Raw genomic sequence first — 14982 nt, forward strand, 5'->3', positions numbered from 1 at the left:
CAGGAAGGGCAATGGTGTTGATGTATAAGCCCTCCGTGATCGAATCCCCCTCCGGCAGGACGCCGGAAAAGGCCCCTAGATGGGATCTCACAGGTACAGAAGGTCGCGGCGGTGGAAAAGTGTTTTCTTGGATGCCTCTAGTGGTTTGGGCATATAAGAGTATATATAGGCAAAAGAATTAGGTCAGGGGGTGCATGAGGGTCCCACAAGGGTGGGGGCGCGCCCTAGCCCCTGGGCGTGCCCTCCGTCCTTGTCGCCGCCTCGTGGCTCCTCCGACTTCATCTCCTCTCCTGGTTTCCTTCTGGTCCAAGAAAGATCATCGCGAAAGTTTTATTCCGTTTGGTATTCCTTTTCTGCGAAACTCTAAAACAAGGAAAAAATAGAAACTGGCACTGGGCTCTAGATTAATAGGTTAGTCCCAAAAATAAAATAAAATAGCATATTAATGCATATAAAACATCCAAAACAGATAATATAATAGCATGGAACAATAAAAAATTATAGATACGTTGGAGACGTATCACCGGCGGCCAATGCGCACATGGTGTTTGATGAAATGCTCACAAGGTATGTTTTTCTTTCTTTTTTGTTGTTGTTAGATAAATGTGTACATATGAATAGCTCGATTAGTTTTCTTTATCATACTTTGTAGTTTCAATGATGACACGTATTTGTCAAGTATGGGTGTTGGCTCGAACAATTCCAATTAGTCTCAAACCAATGAAGTGCATCAAGATGATCATGAATATGAAGTTCATGAGGAGGGTGAGGTATATGGTCGATGCACCGAAAGGAAGGGCATCCAACTACATGATGACTGAAAAGTATAGGGGATCAATCATAGTCCTTTCGATAAGTAAGAGTGTCAAACCCAACGAGGAGCATAAGGAAATGACAAGTGGTTTTCAGCAATGTATTAACTGCAAGCACTGAAATAGTCGGTAATAGGTAGTTTGATAACAAGATAATTTGTAATGAGCAAGTAACGGTAACGGTAAATAAAGTGCAGCAAGGTAGCCCAATCCTTTTGTGACAAAGGACAGGCCAAACAGTCTCTTATGATAAGCAAAGCGTTCTTGAGGGTACACGGGAATTTCACCATATCACTTCCATCATGTTGGCTTAATTCGTGTTCGCTACTTTGATAATTTGATATGTGGGTGGATCGGTGCTTAGGTGTTGTTCTTACTTGAACAAACCTCCTACTTATGATTAACCCCCTCGCAAGCATCTGCAACTACGAGAAAAGTATTAAGATAAAATCTAACCATAGCATTAAACTTTTGGATCCAAATCGGTCCCTTATGAAGTAGCGCATAAACTAGGGTTTAAGCTTCTGTCACTCTAGCAACCCATCATCTAATAACTACTCCACAATGCATTCCCTTAGGCCCAAATATGGTGAAGTGTCATGTAGTCGATGTTCACATGACACCACTAAGGGAATCACAACATACATATCATCAAAATATGGAACACATATCAAGTTCAGATGATTACTTTCAACATGACTTCTCCCATGACCTCAAGAACAAAAGTAGATAATCACAAATGATAATCGTGCTCAAGATAAGAGGCGTATTAAATATCATAATGGATCTAAACATATAATCTTCCACCAAATAAACCATATAGTAATAAACTACAAGATGTAATCAACACTACTAGTCACCCACAAGCACCAATCTAAGGATCCGGTACAAAGATTGAACACAAGAGATGAGCTAGGGTTTGAGAGGAGATGGTGCTGTTGAAGATGTTGATGGAGATGGCCCTTCCAAAGATGGGAGAGTTGTTGGTGATGACGATGACGATTATTTCCCCCTCCGGGAGGGAAGTTCCCCCGATGGAATCGCTCCGCCAGAGGGCAAAAGTGCTCCTGCCCAAGTTCCGCCTCGAGACGGCAGCGCTTCATCCCGAAAGTCCTTCCCCTATTTTTTCTAGGTTAAAATGACTTATATACCAGAAGAGGGGCAACGGAGGTGGGCCGAGGAGGGCACAACCCACCAGGGCGCGCCTGTGCTCCCTGGCGCGCCCAGGTGGGTTGTGCCCTCCTGGTGGGCCCCCTCTGGTAGTTATTTGCTCCAATAATTCTTAAATAATCCATAAAAAATCTCCGTGAAGTTTCAGCTTATTTGGAGTTGTGCAGAATAGGTAGCTCTGACATGTTTTTTCCTGTCCAGAATTCCAGGTGCCGGTATTCTCCCTCTTTGTGTAAACCTTGCATATTATGAGAGAAAAGGCATTAGAATTACTCCCAAAAGCACTATTATGCATAAAACATTATAAATAACAGTAGCAAAACATGATGCAAAATGGACGTATCAACTCCCCCAAGCTTAGACCTCGCTTGTCCTCAAGCGAAAACCAAAATCGAAAAACATGTCCACATGCTTAGAGAGAGAGGTGTCGATAAAAAAATACGGACATAGAAGCATCATGCATACTATTATAGGGATTTTTACATCTGTGCCCCTGGTTCCTTAGCTCTACTCATTCATCCCCTCGCTCTTAATGTTTGCTCAATTTTCCCCACTCCCTTGCCAAAAACCCTCATAACTGGGCACACGGGACATTGCCGTCGGGTCAAAGGCTTGACCGTTAACTCTAACTAGTGGGGCCACGCTAGACTGTGTCATCCGTTCGACCTGACAATTGGGTGATACGTCTCCAACATATCTATAATTTTTTATTGTTCCATGCTATTATATTATCCGTCTTGGATGTTTTATATGCATTTATATGTTGTTTTATATGATTTTTGGGACTAACCTATTAACCTAGAGCCCAGTGCCAGTTTCTATTTTTCCTTGTTTTTGAGTTTTACAGAAAAGGAATATCAAACGGAGTCCAATTGACGTGCCAATTTTTGATGATTTTTATGGACCAAAAGAAGCCCCCGGAGTAAAAGAGTTGGGCCAGAAGAGTCCCGAGCCATCCACGAGGGTGGAGGGCGCGCCCTACCCCCTGGGCACGCCCCCTATCTCGTGGATGACTCGGAGACCCCCCCTGACGTGAGACCGACGCCAAAAAGTCCTATAAATACAGAAACCCCTAGAAAGAAACCTAGATCAGGAGTTCCGCCGCCGCAAGCCTCTGTAGCCACCGAAAACCAATCGGGACCCTGTTCCGGCACCCTGCCAGAGGGGGGATCCAACACCGGTGGCCATCTTCATCATCCCTGCGCTCTCCATGACGAGGAGGGACTAGTTCACCCTCGGGGCTGAGGGTATGTACCAGTAGCTATGTGTTTGATCTCTCTCTCTCTTGTGTTCTTGATATGGCACGATCTTGATGTATCGCGAGCTTTGCTATTATAGTTGGATCTTATGATGTTTCTCCCCCTCTATCTTCTTGTAATGGATTGAGTTTTCCCTTTTAAGTTATCTTATCGGATTGAGTCTTTAAGGATTTGAGAACACTTGATGTATGTCTTGGGTGGGATACCCGCGATGACAATGGGCTATTCTATTGATCCACTTGATGTATGTTTTGGTGATCAACTTGCGGGTTCCGTGACCTTGCGGTGACAATGGGTATTCTATGCATAGGGGTTGGCACACGTTTTTGTCTTGACTCTCCGGTAGAAACTTTGGGGCACTCTTTGAAGTTCTTTGTGTTGGTTGAATAGATGAATCTGAGATTGTGTGATGCGTATCATATAATCATACCCACGGATACTTGAGGTGACATTGGAGTATCGAGGTGACATTAGGGTTTTTGTTGATATGTGTCTTAAGGTGTTATTTTACTACGAACTCTAGGGCTGTTTGTGACACTTAGAGGAATAGCCCAATGGATTGATCGGAAAGAATAACTTTGAGGCGGTTTCGTACCCTACAATAATCTCTTCGTTTATTCTCCGCTATTAGTGACTTTGGAGTGACACTTTTTTTGCACGTTGAGGGACTGTTATATGATCCAATTATGTTATTATTGTTGAGAGAACTTGCACTAGTGAAAGTATGAACCCTAGGCCTTGTTTCGAAGGATTGCAATACCCTTTACGCTCACTTTTACCACTTGTTACCTTGCTGTTTTTATGTTTTCAGATTACAAAAACCTATATCTACCATCCATATTGCACTTGTATCACCATCTCTTCACCGAACTAGTGCACCTATACAATTTACCATTGTATTGGGTGTGTTGGGGACACAAGAGACTCTTTGTTATTTTGTTGTAGGGTTGTTTGAGAGAGACCATCTTCATCCTACGCCTCCCACGGATTGATAAACCTTAGGTCATCCACTTGATGGAAATTTGCTACTGTCCTACAAACCTCTGCACTTGGAGGCCCAACAATGTCTACAAGAAGAAGGTTGTGTAGTAGACATCAAGCTCTTTTCTGGCGCCGTTGCCGGGAGGTGAGTGCTTGAAGGTATATCTTTAGATCTTGCAATCCAATCTTTTTGTTTCTTGTTTTATCACTAGTTTAGTCTATAAAAGAAAACTACAAAAAAATGGAATTGAGGTTGCCTCATATGCTTCATCTTTTTAATATCTTTCGTGAAAATGATGGAAAGGAAAATTGTGCCAAAGTGTTAGAAGAAGAATGCATTAAAATGTTTGGCACTAAATCTTTGAATGATGAGCATGATTGCAATGTTGTTAGTATGAATTCTTTGAATATCCATGATGCTAATGATATGCAAAGCCACAAGCTTGGGGATGCTATGTTTGATGAAGATGATATTTTTTTAGTCCCCCAAGTTTTGATGAGCAAATTTATTATGATGATAGCATGCCTCCTTTTTATGATGATTATGTTGATGAAAGTGGTTTCGGAGAGGTCATGACTTTATTTAGTGATGAATCCACTATTTCGGAAGAGGTTCCAATTGATTATGAGAACAAAGTTGTTATCTATGATGATTATTGTGATGACATGTATGCTATAAATATTAATGATAACCATGAAACTTGTCATCATGATTTTAATTTTCAATTGGATTATGCCTCACATGATAGTTATTTTGTTGAGTTTGCTCCCACTACTATTCATGAGAAGAAATTTGCTTATGTCGAGAGTAATAAAATGTACATGCTTGGGGATCATGAAAATAATGCTTTATGTGATGGTTATATTGTTGAATTCATTCATGATGCTACTGAAATTTTTTATGAGGGAGGAACATATGCTTGTAGGAATTGCAATAATATCAAGTTTCCTCTCTATGTGTTGAAAATCTTGAAGCTATGCTTGTTTTGCTTTCCTATGCTAGTTGATTCTTGCCATAAGTTGTTTGCTCACAAAATCCCTATGCATAGAAAGTGGGTTAGACTTAAATGTGCTAGTCATATTCTTCATGATGCTCCTGTTATGTTTCAATTCTTATCTTTTATGTGATCATCATTGAAATCATTATGCCTAGCTAAAAAGGCATTAAAGAAAAGCGCGTGTTAGGAGACAACCCAATATTTACCCTTACTGTTTTTGTGTGTCCACATGATTAATATACTGTAGTAATCATGTTTTATAGCTTTTGTTTCAATAAAGTGCCAAGTAGAACCTTTGGGAAGACTTGGGTGAAAGTTAATGTGATCTTGCTGTAAAAAACAGAAACTTTGCGCTCACGATATTAGCTGTCATTTTTTTTTGCAGAAGTGCGATTTTGAGTTGATTCTTCTTGCAGAAGATTAATAGACAAATTCCTCACGTCACCAATTTATTTCAGAATTTTTGGAGTTACAGAAGTATTCGAGAGTTGCAGATTACTACAAACTGTTCTGTTTTGACAGATTCTGTTTTCTATGTGTTGTTTGCTTATTTTGATGAATCTATGAGTAGTATCGGAGGGTATGAACCATAGAGAAGTTGGAATATAGTAGATATTACACCAATATGAATTTAGAATGAGTTCACAACAGTACCTAAGTGGTGGATTTATTTTCTTATACTAACGGAGCTTAGGAGTTTTCTGTTGAGTTTTGTGTTGTGAAGTTTTCAAGTTTTGGGTAAAGATTCGATGGACTATGGAATAAGGAGTGGCAAGAGCCTAAGCTTGGGGATGCCCAAGGCACCCCAAGGTAATATTCAAGGACAACCAAGAGCCTAATCTTGGGGATGCCCCGGATGGCATCCCCTCTTTCGTGTTCGTTCATCGGTAACATTACTTGGAGCTATATTTTTATTCACCACATGATATGTGTTTTGCTTGGAGCATCATTTTGTTTTTTTTATTTTGCTTTCTGTTTGAATAATATCCCAAGATATGAAATTCTTAAATGTTAGAGAGTCTTCACATAGTTGCATAATTATTCGAATACTCATTGATCTTCACTTATATCTTTTGGAGTAGTTTGTCATTTGCTCTAGTGCTTCACTTATATCCTTTTAGAGCACGGCGGTGGTTTTATTTTGAAGAAATAGATGAACTCTCATGCTTCACTTATATTATTTTGAGAGTCTTAAACAGCATTGTAATTTGCTTTGGTTATGAATTTAGTCCTAATATGATGGGCATCCAAGAGGGATATAATAAAAACTTTCATATAAAGTGCATTGAATACAATGAGAAGTTTAATTCTTTATGATTGTTTTGAGATATGAAGATGGTGATATTAGAGTCATGCTAGTGGTGTAGTTGTGAATTTGAGAGATACTTGTGTTAAAGTTTGTGATTCCCGTAACGTATGGTGAACCGTTATGTGATGAAGTTGGAGCATGCTTTATTTATTGATTGTCTTCCTTATGAGTGGAGGCCGGGATCGCACGATGGTTAACTCCTACCATTCCTTCCCCTAGGAGCATGTGTGTAGTACTTTGTTTTGATGACTTGTAGATTTTTGCAATAAGTATGTGAGTTCTTTATGACTAATGTTGAGTCTATGGATTATACGCACTCTCACCCTTCCACCATTGCTAGTCTCTCTAGTATTGCGCAACTTTCGTCGATACCATACACCCACCATTACCTTCCTCAAAACAGCCACCATACCTACCTATTATGGCATTTCCATAGCCATTCCGAGATATATTGCCATGCAACTTCCCACCGTTCTGTTTATTATGACATGCTTCATCATTGTCATATTGCTTTGCATGATCATGTAGTTGACATCATATTTGTGGCAAAGCCACCGTTCATAATTCTTTCATACATGTCACCCTTGATTCACTGCACATCCCGGTACACCACCGGAGGCATTCACATAGAGTCATATTTTGTTCTAAGTATTGAGTTGTAAGTAAATAAAAGTGTGATGATCATCATTATTAGAGCATTTTCCCAGTGAGGAAACGATGATGGAGACCATGATTCCCCCACAAGTCGGGATGAGACTTCGGACAAAAAAAAATTAAAAAAAAAGAGGCCAAAAAAAGGAGAAGGCCCAAAAAACAAAAAAATGAGAGAAAAAAAGAGAAGGGGCAATGCTACTATCCTTTTACCACACTTGTGCTTCAAAGTAGCACCATGATCTTCATGATAGAGAGTCCCCTATGTTGTCACTTTCATATACTAGTGCGGATTTTTCATTATAGAACTTCGCTTGTATATTCCAATGATGGGCTTCCTCAAATTGCCCTAGGTCTTCGTGAGCAAGCGAGTTGGATGCACACCCACTTAGTTTCTTTTTGAGCTTTCATACACTTATAGCTCTAGTGCATCCGTTGCATGGCAATCCCTACTCACTCACATTGATATCTATTGATGGGCATCTCCATAGCCCATTAATATGCCTAGTTGATGTGAGACTATCTTCCTCCTTTTTTGTCTTCTCCACAACCACCATATTCTATTCCACCTATAGTGCTATGTCCATGGCTCACGCTCATGTATTGCGTGAAAGTTTAGAAAGGTTGAGAATACTAAAGTATGAAACAATTGCTTGGCTGAAACCGGGGTTGTGCATGATTTAAATATTTTGTGTGATGAACATAGAGCGTAGCCAAACTATATGATTTTGTAGGGATAACTTTCTTTGGCCATGTTATTTTGAGAAGACATGATTGCTTTGTTAGTATGCTTGAAGTATTATTGTTTTTATGTCAATATTAAATTTTTGTCTTAAATCTTATGGATCTGAATATTCTTGCCATAATAAAGAAGATTACATTGATAAATATGTTAGGTAGCATTCCACATCAAAAATTCTGTTTTTATCATTTACCTACTCGAGGACGAGCAGGAACTAAGCTTGGGGATGCTTGATACGTCTCCAACGTATCTATAATTTTTTATTGTTCCATGCTATTATTATCCATCTTGGATGTTTTATATGCTATTTTATATGATTTTTGGGACTAACCTATTAACCTAGAGCCCAGTGCCAGTTTCTGTTTTTTCCTTGTTTTTGAGTTTTACAGAAAAGGAATACCAAACGGAGTCCAATTGTCATGCCAAATTTTTATGTTTTTTTATGGACCAAAAGAAGCCCCTGGAGTAAAAGAGTTGGGCCAGAAGAGTCCTGAGCCATCCACGAGGGTGGAGGGCGCGCCCTACCCCCTGGGCGTGCCCCCTATCTCGTGGATGACTCGGAGACCCCCCTGACGTGAGACCGACGCCAAAAATTCCTATAAATACAGAAACCCCCAGAAAGAAACCTAGATCGGGAGTTCCACCGCCGCAAGCCTCTGTAGCCACCAAAAACCAATCGGGACCCTGTTCCAGCACCCTGCTGGAGGGGGGATCCATCCCCGGTGGCCATCTTCATCATCCCGGCGCTATCCATGACGAGGAGGGACTAGTTCACCCTCGGGGCTGAGGGTATGCACCAGTAGCTATTTGTTTGATCTCTCTCTGTCGTGTTCTTGATATGGCACGATCTTGATGTATCGCGAGCTTTGCTATTATAGTTGGATCTTATGATGTTTCTCCCCCTCTATCTTCTTGTAATGGATTGAGTTTTCCCTTTGAAATTATCTTATCGGATTGAGTCTGTAAGGATTTGAGAACACTTGATGTATGTCTTGCGTGGGATACCCGCGGTGACAATGGGGTATTATATTGATCCACTTGATGTATGTTTTGGTGATCAACTTGCGAGTTCCGTGACCTTGGGAATCTATGCATAGGGGTTGGTACACGTTTTCGTCTTGACTCTCCGGTAGAAACTTTTGGGCACTCTTTGAAGTTCTTTGTGTTGGTTGAATAGATGAATCTGAGATTGTGTGATGCATATCGTATAATCATACCCATGGATACTTGAGGTGACATTGGAGTATCTAGGTGACACTAGGGTTTTGGTTGATATGTGTCTTAAGGTGCTATTTACTACGAACTCTAGGGCTATTTGTGACACTTATAGGAATAGCCCAATGGATTGATCAGAAAGAATAACTTTGAGGTGGTTTCGTACCCTACAATAATCTCTTCATTTGTTCTCCGCTATTAGTGACTTTGGAGTGACTCTTTGTTGCACTTGAGGGATTGTTATATGATCCAATTATGTTATTATTGTTGAGAGAACTTGCACTAGTGAAAGTATGAACCCTAGGCCTTGTTTCGAAGCATTGCAATACCGTTTACGCTCACTTTTACCACTTGTTATCTTGCTGTTTTTATATTTTCAGATTACAAAAACCTATATCTACCATCCATATTGCACTTGTATCACCATCTCTTCGCCGAACCAGTGCACCTATACAATTTACCATTATATTGGGTGTGTTGGGGACACAAGAGACTCTTTGTTATTTGGTTGCAGGGTTGTTTGAGAGAGACCTTCTTCATCCTATGCCTCCCACGGATTGATAAACCTTAGGTAATCCACTTGAGGGAAATTTGCTACTGTCCTACAAACCTCTGCACTTGGAGGCCCAACAACATCTACAAGAAGAAGGTTGTCTAGTAGACATCAGTGGGGCCGCGTTGGGTGGTGTCGCTGTTCGACTGTTGGGCTGTGGTTTCGTTGGGCCGTCCCTTGCATTAAACGTCTGCGCGCACCGCCAGGACAGAAGCCTACTATGCATGCACCCAGCAAAGCCTGCCTGCATGCATCAATCGAGCCTGCATGCGCTGATGCCATGATCCCATGATGGGCCGACCGAGCCTGCATGCGCCGATGCGTCTGCCATGATGCACTCACCGAGCAGCTTTCTTGCACGCCAGCCGCCACGGATGCAGCGACGGTCACTGCCGCTAGTTCCTCTCATCTAGCTAGGTGGCTACATATTTGTGGCTTGTGTAAAAAAAGAGCCACTCCCTTGCTTAGCTCTACTCATTCATCCCTACTAACAAAGCTTGCTTGCATGCACTAGGTGATTACTAACAAGGGAACCCTACTAACAAGCCGAGCTCTTTAAGAAAACAATCAAAAAATATGTAGTCCCAATATGTAGATAGGGCCAACAAGCCCATAGCACGATCACATAGTTCAAACTAGGAAGAACTTAATAATAGAATAGATAGAAAACTTAATAATAGAACACATGATATCCTCTTTTTATCATGCAAAATTTCTTTGAGCTCCTCTAAATCACCTCAAATTTTGCACACATGATATCCTACACAAACATAGATAGTTTGCCAAGTTTTTTTTTGCATTTTCTTGAATTTACACAAACATACAGGAAAAAGCATGCATTTGATTTGATTAATAAACATAAGACCAATAACATGTGTGATCAGTGAAGCAACAATGAAGTGATCAATGAAGCAACACTGAAACAACATGTCTGATCAGTGAAGCAACACTGAAACAACATGTGTGATCATTGCAGCACCTAAACTCATAGTTCACAACATCTAAACAGAGCTAACCATACACCACAGGCAAATATAAGGATAGACAAATATAGATAGAATAATATATTAGTAGCATCACCATAGATTCAGTTCACACCATAAACAACCACATTCAGTTTACCAAAAGTAACCGGACCCAAAGTAACCCAAAAGATTAAGATTCAGTTCACAGCATCACATCATCACAACATCATCACATCACTTCACGCCAGAGTCGGGGCCTTCGCGAGCGCAACATGCTGCCCCCTGATCATGTAGTCCTCCCCGCGGATCGCTACATCCTCTGCATGCGACAAAAGGTGATCGAAGTGGCCATCCTTTGGCTTTGGCTTGGTGGTGCAGTAGGGGCAGTGCCACTTCTTGATCTTGCGGTTGTAGAAGGAAGCAACTCCCTTGACCTTGATCTTCTCCACCTCCTTGGCTGTGAAGGACGCGACGTTGCCCTTGTACACATCTTCTCCAGAATCATACTGCTCACATGAATGAATTGCATTAATACATTATAGATTCATATACACCATGTCAAAGGAACTAAATGAACAAGGGATAGGCTTACCTCATATTCTTCGTCGTCACTAAACTCTGGATCGTACGGGTCGTAGTTGGCCAGCTTCCTCTCCCCCCTCCCCCAACCATCCTCCTCCTGAATATACAATTACATCCATCACTAGTAGCCAATTGAAAATTTAGATATGCACACATGACACATTAATCATAGGGCTAACATACTCCCAATATGACATTCAAAACCCCAACCTGAGTAGCATTCAAAAACAATTCTAATATAACTACATATGACATTCAAAACCCCAATATGACATTCAAATAACACATTGATCATTGGTCATGCACACACATTGAACAACAGAGCTAATATAACTACATATTGTGGACAAATTTATATACTAATGAATCAAATAACTTCTTAATCAATGGATTCCATTTGGGCATATGACATTCAAAACCCCAATCGGAGTAGCATTCAAAAACAAATCTAATAGGGACCCAATCTAATAAGCATACATGTCTGTAGCATTAAAAACCCCAATCCGTGAGCATTAAAAACAAATTTAATAAGCATACATCTATGTAGCATTGAAGCACATCTAATAAACAGATCTATCTAGCATTTTTGCAACGAATTTATCCAACAAACCCTAGTACAAAAACCCCCATCCCCCCAATATAGAAAACCCCGGCCCATCCGTCAAACCAACTACTCTAACCATCTGAACTACGGTATGAATCCACAATCTAACAAATCCAACTAACTCTACAAGCTAATATCCTAAAGCAAAGCAAGTGCAAATACCTCCTGCTCCTCGCCAGGCTGCGCATCGGGGGTATCGGGATTGACTGCGTCACTCGATGCCGTCACCTTCTGCAGCGCTAAGGCAGAGCCCGCCACCTCCTTCTCCACATCCGCAGCGACTGCGAGTTTCCCCGCACCGCCGTGGACGCTGCCGACATCTGCGGTCACTGTGCCCTGCGGCTCGACCACATCTCCGGCCGCTGCGCTGGCGTCGCCACGGGCTTCGGCCATCTCCGGGCAGATGGAGGCGATGAAGGTGAGGAAGAGGATGCGGTGGGTTAGAGCGAGACAGTGCGGTCGAGGCAGTGGAGGAGAGTGAGACGACGCCGGTGGGGGAGAGGAAGACGATGCAGCAGGGACGGGATTTGGGGGGAAATAGTAGGGGCAATGGAGGTGGTTGCCCCTCTTTATACGATGGGACAGACGTTCCGGGCATGGACACGTGCTACCCCACGACCGCGGTCAATTGCATGCGCCCATGTATACGAATACCTGTACGGTCAGCATACGAAACAACTATACGGGTAACGGCCAAAGGTGTACTCGGCCCTACACGGCCCCACTCGTCAGAGTTAACGGTCAAAGGCATTGACCCGACGACAACGTCTGTTGTAACCTATTCTGAAGGTTTCGGGCAAGGGAGTGGGGAAAAGTGAGCAAAAGTTAACAGAGTGGGGATGAATGAGTAGAGCTAAGGAACCAGGGGCACAGAAATAAAAAAACCCATTATTATAACAACAAAGAACTTTAACATATAACTTTTATCATATAACTTTTATCATATAATTTCTCATGAACAAGTAACAATTCATCACAACATTGAAGTATAAAGCATAAACCTTATTGAAAACCAACAAACTATGTTTTCAGTCAACTTTGCAACTACAATTCATCATATTTTCAGGAAGGGTCACGTGTCGGAGCCTTTAGGATAGTCCACATACTCAACCATCATTTAATCTTCTATGATTGCTAACACTCACAGCATACCCATGAACAAAAAGTTTCAACCAGACACATAGAAAGATAGGGGCTTATAGCTTCGTCACCCAACATATTCACCTCAAGGGTGATGTCAACAATAATAACTCATGCCTACTCATATTCAACTGGACATTTGTGCCTAGATCTTTCCTCACCACATGATGATTGCAAAAAGACAAAAATAAAAAGGAATAAGGAGGAAAACTTTGACTCTTCATAAAAGTAAATGCATAAAAGTAAGGGATATTTAAATTAGTGCCCCCTGGTTCCTTAGTTGTGCTCACTTTTCCCCACGCTCCAAACGTTTGCTCACTTTCCCCTCTTCCTTAGCTGAAACTCTCACAAATGCTCATAGCGGGCGTTTGCCGTCTTGACCGTCCATTGACCGTTAATTGCTGACGAGTGGGGCCGAGTCTTCGTCTGACTGTTGCTTGCTGACGGGTGGGACCGCAAGGAGACACGTATTGGGCAGCTTTTCTGAATCTGAAACAGATCTAGACAGGCCGCACTGCACCGCGCCGCCCCGCCCCCTCCGCCGGCGTCGTGCCGCGTCCACCGCAGTTGTTTCCTCCACCCTATGCCCCTATTCAGTTCGTCGGCGATGCCGCATCTCCGCCAGATATAGCCCACCTCCCCATCTGGGATTACATAGCGATGTTGAGTGAGGACGGCCGGAATGCAGTCGACCGTGAAGAGGATTGGGTCGAATCCGCGGCAGATAATTCATGGATTAAACCTGGGTAAGCATTGTTTCCTCTCGAATTGACGTTCTAAGTCGTATTGTAGGCCGTATTTGACTTCTGTTTGCTTGAATCGTTTGAATTTGTGCTCGATTTTACCCGGCTAACTGAAGCCTTTGTTTCCTTCAACAAAATAGGATTGATCCCGCGCTGGCTTTCCGGCTGGCGATTAGAATGGAAACTAGTGTGCTGCGTGGTACTAAACCGCATTTGATTTCATCATTTTTCTATCCCAAAGTGGTAGAAACCAGCATATCTTTCAAAGATTTGCGAGTTGAGCTCCGAAACACCTATTCCTGGAGTGATGCCGATGCTGTTGAACTGAATTACTTCAGTAGTGACGAGCAAAGATTTCTCCCACTAACTTGCAACGATCATATGCCGTTGCTTTTTGCTGGGATTGCTGGCTGCCGATTCGGTAAACTCCAAATCGATGTGCTTTAGCCACGCGCAGAACGGGCGAAGCAGAAGGGAGTTCAGACATCATCTGTCTGTGCTAATAGCCAGCACCCCGGCACTCCTTGTAGGTCTACACCAAGTAAAGCAAGTGGTTCATGGAGCCACAACATGCCTGCTGCCAATTCTGATTCCGATTCAGCTGCTGCTTCTCGTGTACCTTCTGCAATTGGTGTAGAAGAAGATGCAGAACCTGACGAGGCAGTGCCTACAAATGATGATGAAGATGAGATGATATTTCCTGAACTGGTCGATGTAGCCAGTCAGCAAGCAGTGGATGACGAATATATGGAGGAGCCCATCAGCCAAGCTAGGTTTGATGACACTGACGATGAAGAGAAGGTGGAGAACATGGACAGCTTAATCGAGGATGAATACGATGGTGATGACATGCCAACAATTGAGTGGAACAGGGAAAAACCTGAGCTTAGTGTAGGTACCATTTTCCAATCAATGGTGGACTGTCGGAATGCAGTGACAACATGGTGCATTATATCTGAAAACACCTACAAGATTAAAAGGAGTGAGCCAGCAAGGTTCACAGTATTTTGTCCATATCCTAGGTGTAGGTGGAAGTTGCATGCATCTCATATGAGAAAGAGCAAATATATTCAGGTAATCCAAGTTCAGTTAGTAATTTAGTTTCAGATCGTTGAGTAAGGTTTCTTAACTGTTTTTTACCCTTTTATTTTGTTTCAGATAAAGAAAAAACCCACACAAGCACACATGTCCACCTGGAGGGGGAGGGGGGAAGGCCAAAATCAAGCTAGCAAAAACTAGGTGGGTGGCAGATGCTATA

The sequence above is a fragment of the Aegilops tauschii genome, chromosome 3 (genome assembly GCF_002575655.3).
Source record: "Aegilops tauschii subsp. strangulata cultivar AL8/78 chromosome 3, Aet v6.0, whole genome shotgun sequence".
Classification (NCBI taxonomy): Eukaryota; Viridiplantae; Streptophyta; class Magnoliopsida; order Poales; family Poaceae; genus Aegilops; species Aegilops tauschii.